Below are 9,549 nucleotides of genomic sequence, written 5' to 3' on the forward strand. Positions count from 1 at the left end.
GGATCTCTTTTATCATGAATTACAATGTCTAGTCAGTCCATGATCTTTAAAAGTGCTCTGCATTTATGTTTTGCGGTCTCAGAAAGGGTTAACGAGATACCATATTGTTATATCATATCATGATTGTTTTGAGGAAGTGTTGTCATCCGAGATTTATTATTTTTGCTTGCTAGTTGATTATGCCATTGATATGAGTAAACATGAGACCTAAATGTTATTGTGAATATGGCTAGTTTATAATCTTTGCTGAAAACTTGAATGCTGGCTTTACATATTTACAACAATAAGAGCAAATAGAGTTTGTAAATTTTTTTCTTTATCACTTTCAGTCTATCAATTGAATTGCTTGAGCACAAACAAAGGTTTAAACTTGGGGGATTTGATACGTCTCCGTCGTATCTACTTTTCCAAACACTTTTGACCTTATTTTGGACTCTAACTTGCATGATTTGAATAGAACTAACCCGGACTGACGCTGTTTTCAGCAGAATTGCCATGGTGTTATTTTTATGCAGAAATAAAAGTTCTCGAAATGACCTGAAAATCCACGGAAAATTATTTTAGAATTTAAAACTATACAGAGGCTAGCCAACTAGCTCCCAGAGAGCTCCCTCGATTTCCTGCTTCGTTGGCCGTTGGATCATGGTCAATTTGATCTTTGACTTCGTTTGGGCCGTTAGATGCTCGCTGCTCTCGCTCGTGGTTTTGACCGCGTGGTAAGTTTACATGGCCAATTACCGGTGGGCTCGTGTTCTGTGCCTGTTGGCTGGGTGAGCCGTTTCGAGGTGCGGGTGCGCCCTCTCCCCGCACGCCGCGTGCGCGTCGCGTCATTTGCGGGGGCGTGGGTAACGCTGCCCTCGAAACCCCCCTCGGCCCAATCCAATCGCCCGCATGCCGGAACCCTTCCTCCCTCCTTGATCTCTCTCCCTCAGCCGCCACGAACACTAGCCCCTTTTCCTACGATCCCGCGGTCGCTGCCCTTGCTCCATCCGACCTCCCTCGTCAGCCGCCGCCGCAATGGCTCCTTCGTCCTCCGACTCTGTCTCCCCAATTCATCCTCCATCCCTTTCTGCTCGAGGTGCTCATCGGCCCAGGTCGTGAGGAAGCCGCGTGAGGAGGAGCCCAGGTCGCGAAGCCGCGTGAGGAGGAGATACCTCGCCCGAGAAGCTGTGGGAGGAGGGCCTCAACCAGAGAGGAGCGGCTGCCAGCCATGTAGTTGGCTCAGGTCGACGCCGTCCTTGGCGTCCGGGCCGCGGCAGACCCTAGCGCCATCCTTCAGGAGTCTTCACGACCTCCAGGTGCGCATGTGAGTCCCAACCATCTCACTCTCTCTTTCTCCCGCACACTTTCTCTCTCTCTCTCTCGTTTTGTCTTTGAGGTTGCAGATGCGAGCACTAGCTGTTTGTAAAAATGCTAAGTAGGACTGCTTAGAGGAGTACAGTATGTGTGTTTGAGAGAGAGAGAGGGATGGAAAAGATGTGACTGGAACAAGTAGAGAAGAGTAAACTGCACTGGATCCACATACTTTCTCCAGCTCCCTTCAAAGCTAATGTATTTGGCCCCACCACTTTATATACACCAAGAGATAAACTGTCAATTTGTCGTATGCTTTCTTATGCTGTAGTGGGTCAATAGATTGTACGCTTGAGCTGCTAATTGTCAAATTTTAAAAAGTATAAGAGACAAGATAAATTGCAATCTTGCATTGTCTACTCCTCTATTGATGTGGCTCTTGGTTTCTGAAGCTTTCAGGATTTAATAATGAGTTATCTTGGGCTTCATTGGACAAATGATCTACCTGGAGCATTGACACAGGTGAGTCTTTTATTTGAAACATTGAGACCATTAAATTATTTTGGGCTGCCCTTTAATGTCTGTAGCAAATGAAAGCGTGGTGTGGTTGTTTTGTCTTTCCTTTCGAACCCTCAAGTTAATGCCCACTTTTCCGAATGTAAGCTTGATTCAGCTTTATTTCATTCTTTCTATGTTGCATTGGTCTGCAAATAAACCATGGTTTGTTTCATAAAAATCGATTCATAAATGTAGGTAAATTATTGATGCATCTGAGCTGCTCTATCTTATTGTTCATCTACTGGACTGGTTTTAGTTGATAATAAATTGTTCTCTATTTCAAAGAGCAACAACACGAGATTGTGTGCTGTCTTGCTCCACGTGCATGTCGTTGCCCTCATTTCCCCTCTGATTTGGCTTGCTTTACCTTGAATGAAGTTGTATACTTTCAACTTTACAGAATTATATCAAGTTCGCTTTCAACTGTACATGGCTACACCTGCAACATGATGCATTTCTCTTCCAGTTTATTGAATATGTGAAGTTGTATGTTCAACTTTATACAGAGTTATATCAAGTTTGCTTTCAACTATACTTGGCTACACACATGTAACATGATGTGTTTCTCTTCCAGTTTATTGAGTATAACTTTAAGGATTGAATGTTCTATCTGGTCCTGCCCTATCACTCATTTAATTGTGTGTTAATTTACTTACAAACTTCCGACTGTACAGCATACAATGCGCCAGGTTCTACTGCAACAGTACGACATACAAAGTCATGGAGGAGAGGTGTTCAGAGAAAGAGTTATACATGTGCCAGGTTCTGAAGGTATGTGATGTAATTGGATATTTTCATTTGCAAATCATTCCCTAAGATTGTGCTTATTTCTGATCCTTGTCCTCTGACGCTCATTTTGTATGTAGTATGAGGATCCGGTGCGACAGGAAGCAACTCTGAATATGGTTCCTGTAGATGAACTTAAGGAGAAGGCGCTTATTTCACTGGCCAAGGTTTTTGTTTCTGCCTCTGCTTTTCATCCTGATGTTCTCAATATTTCTACATAACCATGTTTCTTTGAACTTACCGATAAAGGAAAGTTATTGTATTTTACTATTATAAATCTTGATTTAACACCAGGACTACTCGATACTTTTGTTGATGTAATGGTGTGGATTGCTATATAAAGTTCTATGTTTGAAGAGATGTGTTGTCAGAAATGTGTTTTTGTACGTCCTGGCATGGTTGTTGTCCATAATTCAGTGATGAAGTAATTATCTTAGCTACACGGTGAATCTCGATAATCTCCCAAGGAACAAACTTGTGGCCCCTATATTTTTTATTCAAATTGGTGCAAAATGTACTTTCTAGAAGCTCAAAATAATAATATCCATACCCATTATAACCTGGATGTTAGTTCTCTTTTGTTCACAGAAGCAGGGAATCAATCTTGATAAAAGTAATCATCTTATGTGATGAATTATTTCAGGAATCATCTTATGTGATGAATTATAGCCTTGGTGATTGTTCTGGAGCTCTAATTGGCCGATGGACTTTTAAATGTTTCCCTGCAATATTCGTTTCTTTGCCTGCAAGTGTTTTTTCTATGAGCTTGCTCTTATACTGAATGTTATCTAGGCTCATGTGTATAAAATAAGGGTCTCGGTATGCAAATAAATCTCGACACAGTGGACTTGGTTCTTTTACATTTCTGAAGTATCTTGTGCTTTATGTTATGATTTCTTTTCTTATTTCTCACTGTGACTATGTTCGAAGATCAAAACACATCACGCCACTTGGTCCATGTTGTGCGCTCCATATTTTTTCTGTACCTTCAGCTTGAAAAACGGTTGCCCATAGCCTACATGTTTTCAGTTTCTACTTTGTATTATCGCCATGTCTCATTGAATAATAGAAGGCAATCAATGAAGGATATTATTGTGAATAATTCGGTGTTAATGCTCATAGGTGTGGAGAGTCGACCACGGCGAGCTTGGCTAATGTCAACACGTGAAGGTGAGTTCCACCCAATCCCTTTTCACTCCTCTCTCTCTCTCCCTCTCTAATTCCATCTAACTCTGCAGCTCGGCAAGCTTATGCAATGTGCTCTGTTTCCATATTTTTTTATTGTTTTAAATAGATATCACTCAGGAGAGCATGTTCTTTAGGTTAGCATTACTGTGAAGGACCTATACCTTCCTGTTTAATTGATTATGTTTGCACAACATGTATTTTCAAAATTAGTTGTTCATGTGCGAAGAATTTTGTTAGTTTTTAGTTTAAAAAAGGTATACATTGGTTCCTAATTTGACCCAAGCAGCCAAAATGGATGGATATATTTTTTGGGGTGTTCTAAGGGAAGCAGGCCCTCTGTTACAGCTTGCTAGCCATTTTTGTTTGTGAATACGCAAGGGTGCCTTGCCTTCTCTACTCTGATGTTTCGGGTATTTGATAGCCTTGCTGCACACGTTTTGTTTGAGTGATGCGTTCTTAACTGAAATGTCTTTGTGATCATACTGACATGTTATATTTTGTCCTCAGCTGGGTCAAGTACAGAAGACGAAACACAAGATTCAAGATCACTCTCCTGTATGTGATTATTTACTCATTTCGAGCCATTTTGCAACCCAACTTGACTTCTTTTATTTTGTGATCTGAGCTATACACACCAAAATTAGCCCACATAAGTTTGAACCATATCTGAACATGTTAGATCACTCTCATGTATGTGATGATTTACTCTATGGAGCCATGTTATGACCTAGCTTGAGTTCTTTTAATCGCGATCTGAGCTGCAAAATAAAAATAAAAATAGTCCACGTAATTTGAACCATATCTGAACATTTTAGTATCTGATACTGAAATTACCAAACATGATCTTCACTTCGCCATGTGTGACACCACTGAGTACTTTAACTAAGCTAGCTGTAGTAATATTACGTTTTACATGGCTATGCAAGTTAAAGGTTCTAATATAGTGTACGTTTATTGATATTTTGTGTTATACTGATTAATATACTTCACATATAAGTTTTAAGCTAAGAGCTCCTAATAATTGTTTCTCCTCTTTGCAGTTGCCATTTTAGTCATATTTTTTCTGAGATAAAGAATAATATTGAGATGAATTTCCTTTCCGATGATGAGATTGGGTATGCCTATGTTTTGTATTTTTTTCAGCATTATTTTATTTCAGGCTTCAGTTAGCTGAGAGAGCTAACAAATAATATGGTAAACAATTTCTATCAAGTGGGTGAGCTCCATTTTTCAAGGTAAGTCAGGTGACAGCCAAAAAAACAAGGAGATGAGTCTCTTATCAGTTGATTTGATCTTATCCAGGTTCTATTTTCTTTCAGGCCATGAGTTACGATGTCTTGGTTAGAGCTACTACATTCAAAGAGTAAATCTGTTTCGTTGTACTGAATTTATGTACATTGTATGAAAAAGGTGCATGTGTTATGCCATGTAGAATTTTCAGCTGAGCAATTGTGTAGACTTACAAAGCTATCATGACAGATGTTAGTGATTTCTGTATTGGGGCCATGTTACATCTCTAGGGTTGAATTAATGGCTAGAAATTCAGACTTACATAGCTGAAAACAGGGTTGCTCGAAGCAAACAAGCTGCTTATTCAGTATTTTTAACACTCATGGAAAAGGTATATGCTCTTCCTAAATTCCAAATTATTATTATATCACATAACTGAAAGTGCATTAGACCAATGGTGTTATCAGAAATAAATTTCTGCCCCATAGCTGAACCGTGTCTTTTCTCAGTGTGTATATATGTTAGAGATGTGTATGATTCAGATAATTTTCTTCATTTGTTAACTTTACCAATGTATGGCTGACATGCTTCATTATGTTATATCACATCTGAAAGTGCATTACGCCGGTGGTTTATTAGAATGGATAATTTCAGTCAAATAATAGAGTTCTTTTCTTCGGTGTATATACAAGTTACAGATGTGCATGATTATGTTTATTCTCTACATTTGGTAAATTCACCTATGTATGGCTGACATACTTCTTCAGGTTATGTTTCTAAAGCTCCATGCTTAATCATCCAGAATGTTTCCAAGTGACTGCTTTACACATGGGAGACTAGATGCATGGAGGAGTTCAGAGAAGCTGGTGTTATGTTACATATGGTCTTCAAGCTGATGTTATGTTTCTTCCATGGTTTGTATATTTGTTGCAAAAACATAGTACAAGAAAAAGATCTATGCTCATGAAGATGGCAGAAGGGAACTACATGTGGAACAAGAACCACCAGAACTGACCAGTTGGGCGTCTGGATAGTGGTAGTGCACAAAAATTGCTTGCCGTATAGTCAATGTTATCCATTACTAGCCCACTTGCTGATTTTTATGTTATGAAATTATAGTTCAACCATAGTATGTATTTACACTCCTGCTGTGAGATTGTACTATATAAATCATGGGAGGACAAAGTAGGCCTTTATATGCAAATAACTCCTTGTTGAAATGAGTAACTTGAGCCATTTGGCACAACAGGTCTATTTTCTTACTTGCAATAATGTGCTTTGCCTTTTATTCTACCGTCTGAAAAAAGTTTGTGAGTCATGACACAAGAATTCTCTATTGTTACTATAACTAAATATAATATGAAGTGCAAAAACATCTTATATTTAGTTACAGAGGGAGTAGGTGTTTGTGCCTATAAGAAATGCTAACTTGAAATCCAACAAACAATGACCAACCTACACTAAAGTAAAACTCTGCACACACAAAACAAATGCTAGACAACTTAAATGGTTTCTAAGCACTTTTTTATTAGAAAACCGAGTCTACTATTGAATTCTATGCTCTAAGGATTGCCTACCAAAGGGGTTATTTTTTTAGTATAACTATATCTATGCTTGTTTTTCATCTTAACCTTTTCAGATAACTGCATGCTCATGTATATATTTTGAAAGAGAAGTCTTTCTTAAATTTTCATATAAAAAGGGTTACAATTCATTCCTTTTGTTTACCATAGGCACATAGGTTAGCCTCAATTTATTATGATCCTTTTGTTTAGAGTAGGTGCAGAACCGAGACATACCCACATTGTGAGAGCTGATGATGATTCTATTACTTGCCGCCTGCAACGTTTATGTCTCTGTAAACAGCATAACTAATGCCATATGGTTTCCAATGTGACTAAGATCTAAACTATTGATGGGTGTAGTTTCTAAAGCACAGAGTTGCTGAAAAATGGAAATATTTTCAACGGGCCATGATTTTGAATGGGACTTTGTGCTACCAAATTATAATGTGTATATACATCTCATTGTAGATAACAAGCCACTTTTTTCCGCTAAAAGCGATTAGATTTGTTACCATATGTGCTTGCCCACAACTAAACAAAGTAAAACATAGATTTTCTTTTAAATGGGACTCTATGCTACCAAATTAAAATGTGTATATATATACATCTCATTATAACCAACAAGCCACCATTTTTCTTGACTAAAGGAGATTAAATTTACTGCCACATGTACTTGCCAAAACTAAACCAATTAAACCATGAATTTCTTTTCATCGTGCACATGAAATGTTTTCAATATAACATGATTTAACACATCGGTTTTCTACTACCAATATCGAACATGTCCTTGCAAAATGAAACTATTTTCATCGACGACATGGCTTTAGCGGATCTCTGCGCCATTTGGTGCAACGGTTCTTACAGCATGAAACTATTTTCATCGACAACATGTCTTCAACGGGTCTCTGCGCCATTTGGCACAACGGGTCAACTAGCATATAATAAATACTGGAAGAAAGATCCACGTCAGGGGGGGCCACCACTTGTGCACGAGGGTAGGGGGCGTGCCCTAACCCACCTGGGCGCGCCCCCTGCCTCATGGGCCCCCTGACGCTCCACCGACCTCAACCTGGACTCCATATATTCACTTTCGGGGAGAAAAAACCAGGGAGAAGGATTCATCACGTTTTACGATACGGAGCCGCCGCCAAGCCCTAAACTCTGTAGGGAGGGCTGATCTGGACTCCGTTCGGGGCTCCAGAGAGGGGAATTCATCGCCATCATCATCATCAACCATCTTCCATCACCAATTTCATGATGCTCACCATCCTGCGTGAGTAATTCCATCATAGGCTTGCTGGACGGTGATGGGTTGGATGGGATTTATCATGTAATCGAGTTAGTTTTGTTAGGGTTTGATCCCTAGTATCCACTATGTTCTGAGATTGATGTTGCTATGACTTTGCTATGCTTAATGCTTGTCACTAGGGCTCGAGTGCCATGATTTCAGATCTGAACCTATTATGTTCTCATCAATATATGAGAGTTCTTGATCCTAACTTGCAAGTCTATAGTCACCTATTATGTGTTATGATCCGTTAACCCCGAAGTGACAATAATCGGGATACTTACCGGTGATGACCGTAGTTTGAGGAGTTCATGTATTCACTATGTGTTAATGCTTTGTTCCGGTACTCTATTAAAAGGAGGCCTTAATATCCCTTAGTTTCCATTAGGACCCCACTGCCACGGGAGGGTAGGACAAAAGATGTCATGCAAATTCTTTTCCATAAGCATGTATGACTATATTCGGAATAGATGCCTACATTACATTGATGAACTGGAGCTAGTTCTGTGTCACCATAGGTTATGACTGTTACATGATGAACCGCATCCGGCATAATTCTCCATCACCGATCCATTGCCTACTAGCTTTCCATATATTGTTCTTCGCTTATTTACTTTTCCGTTGATATTGTTACAATCACTATAAAACACCAAAAATATTACTTTTGCTACCGTTGCCTTTTACCACCGTTACCACTACTATTATATTACTTTGCTACTAAACACTTTGCTGCATATATTAAGTTTCTAGGTGTGGTTGAATTGATAACTCAACTGCTAATACTTAAGAATATTCTTTGGCTCCCCTTGTGTCGAATCAATAAATTTGGGTTGAATACTCTACCCTCGAAAATTGTTGCGATCTCCTATACTTGTGGGTTATCAGCATGTCATGTGTGCAAATGGTGGGCATGAATAATGCACAAGACATATCACAAGCATGAAGGCAAGATATAAGCAAAATATCATCAATGTATTGGCGAGAGGCCATATGTAAATAGCAATGGGACATCATGACTCTCCCAACACAACAAACATCAATAGCATGTGGCACAAGGAAAACATGGTAATAGTAACAAAGATCTCCACCAAGCATGCAAATAGACATAGAAGTAGTATAATGGTGAATCATGGGTAAACGCACGCAAGGGTCACCATTGCATGGCAAAATCATAGAAATAGGCATAGCATGCAAAGTGAACACGATAGAATGGGTATAAGGTGACAAGTGGTAAATAGCCCATAGCCGTGTGAGAGACAAGTAAAAGGAATGCGCGAAGTCGTTGCACGAAGAGGACGGTGGTAAGAATAGTCCACGGGATCCCAAATCGTCGTTGCTCTCAAGATCTCGTTTCATCAACTCTTGGGATTGAGAGGTTGACGAGTATACGTGAGTACCTACACAAAACAAAGACAATGGGAAAATTGTGTGTGCATGGTATATGTACACATCATCCATCATGATGCGCACGTGCATGTGTTGGTTAGCACAAAATAGCCAATGCTCAAATAAATGAGATGCGTGATATAGAAACATGTCATCCATCATGAGAGGTTTGTTATTATGTATAGCATAATGGAGACTCAAATTGTGTTATGCATCATGAGAAATATGTAGAGCATTGTTATTCATGGAATGCAT

At 39.3% G+C, this 9,549-nt stretch overlaps 1 long non-coding RNA gene across 8 annotated transcripts; it reads left to right on the forward strand.

The window, feature by feature from the left end:
- Window positions 1–805: 805 nt before the first annotated feature.
- Window positions 806–6,309, forward strand: LOC125508367. 8 transcript variants are annotated; one of them, XR_007283399.1, is made up of 7 exons: window positions 806–1,306; window positions 1,746–1,815; window positions 2,526–2,622; window positions 2,718–2,804; window positions 3,760–3,807; window positions 4,333–5,060; window positions 5,145–6,309. It is a non-coding gene; the product is annotated as an uncharacterized LOC125508367 (long non-coding RNA). The 8 variants fall into 8 exon arrangements; XR_007283403.1 differs by having other exon boundaries at window positions 808–1,306; window positions 4,333–5,446; window positions 5,823–6,309; XR_007283398.1 differs by having other exon boundaries at window positions 810–1,306; window positions 4,333–4,380; window positions 4,866–6,309.
- The last annotated feature ends 3,240 nt before the right edge of the window (window positions 6,310–9,549 follow it).

The sequence above is a fragment of the Triticum urartu genome, chromosome 5 (assembly GCF_003073215.2).
Source record: "Triticum urartu cultivar G1812 chromosome 5, Tu2.1, whole genome shotgun sequence".
In the NCBI taxonomy this organism is placed as follows: Eukaryota; Viridiplantae; Streptophyta; class Magnoliopsida; order Poales; family Poaceae; genus Triticum; species Triticum urartu.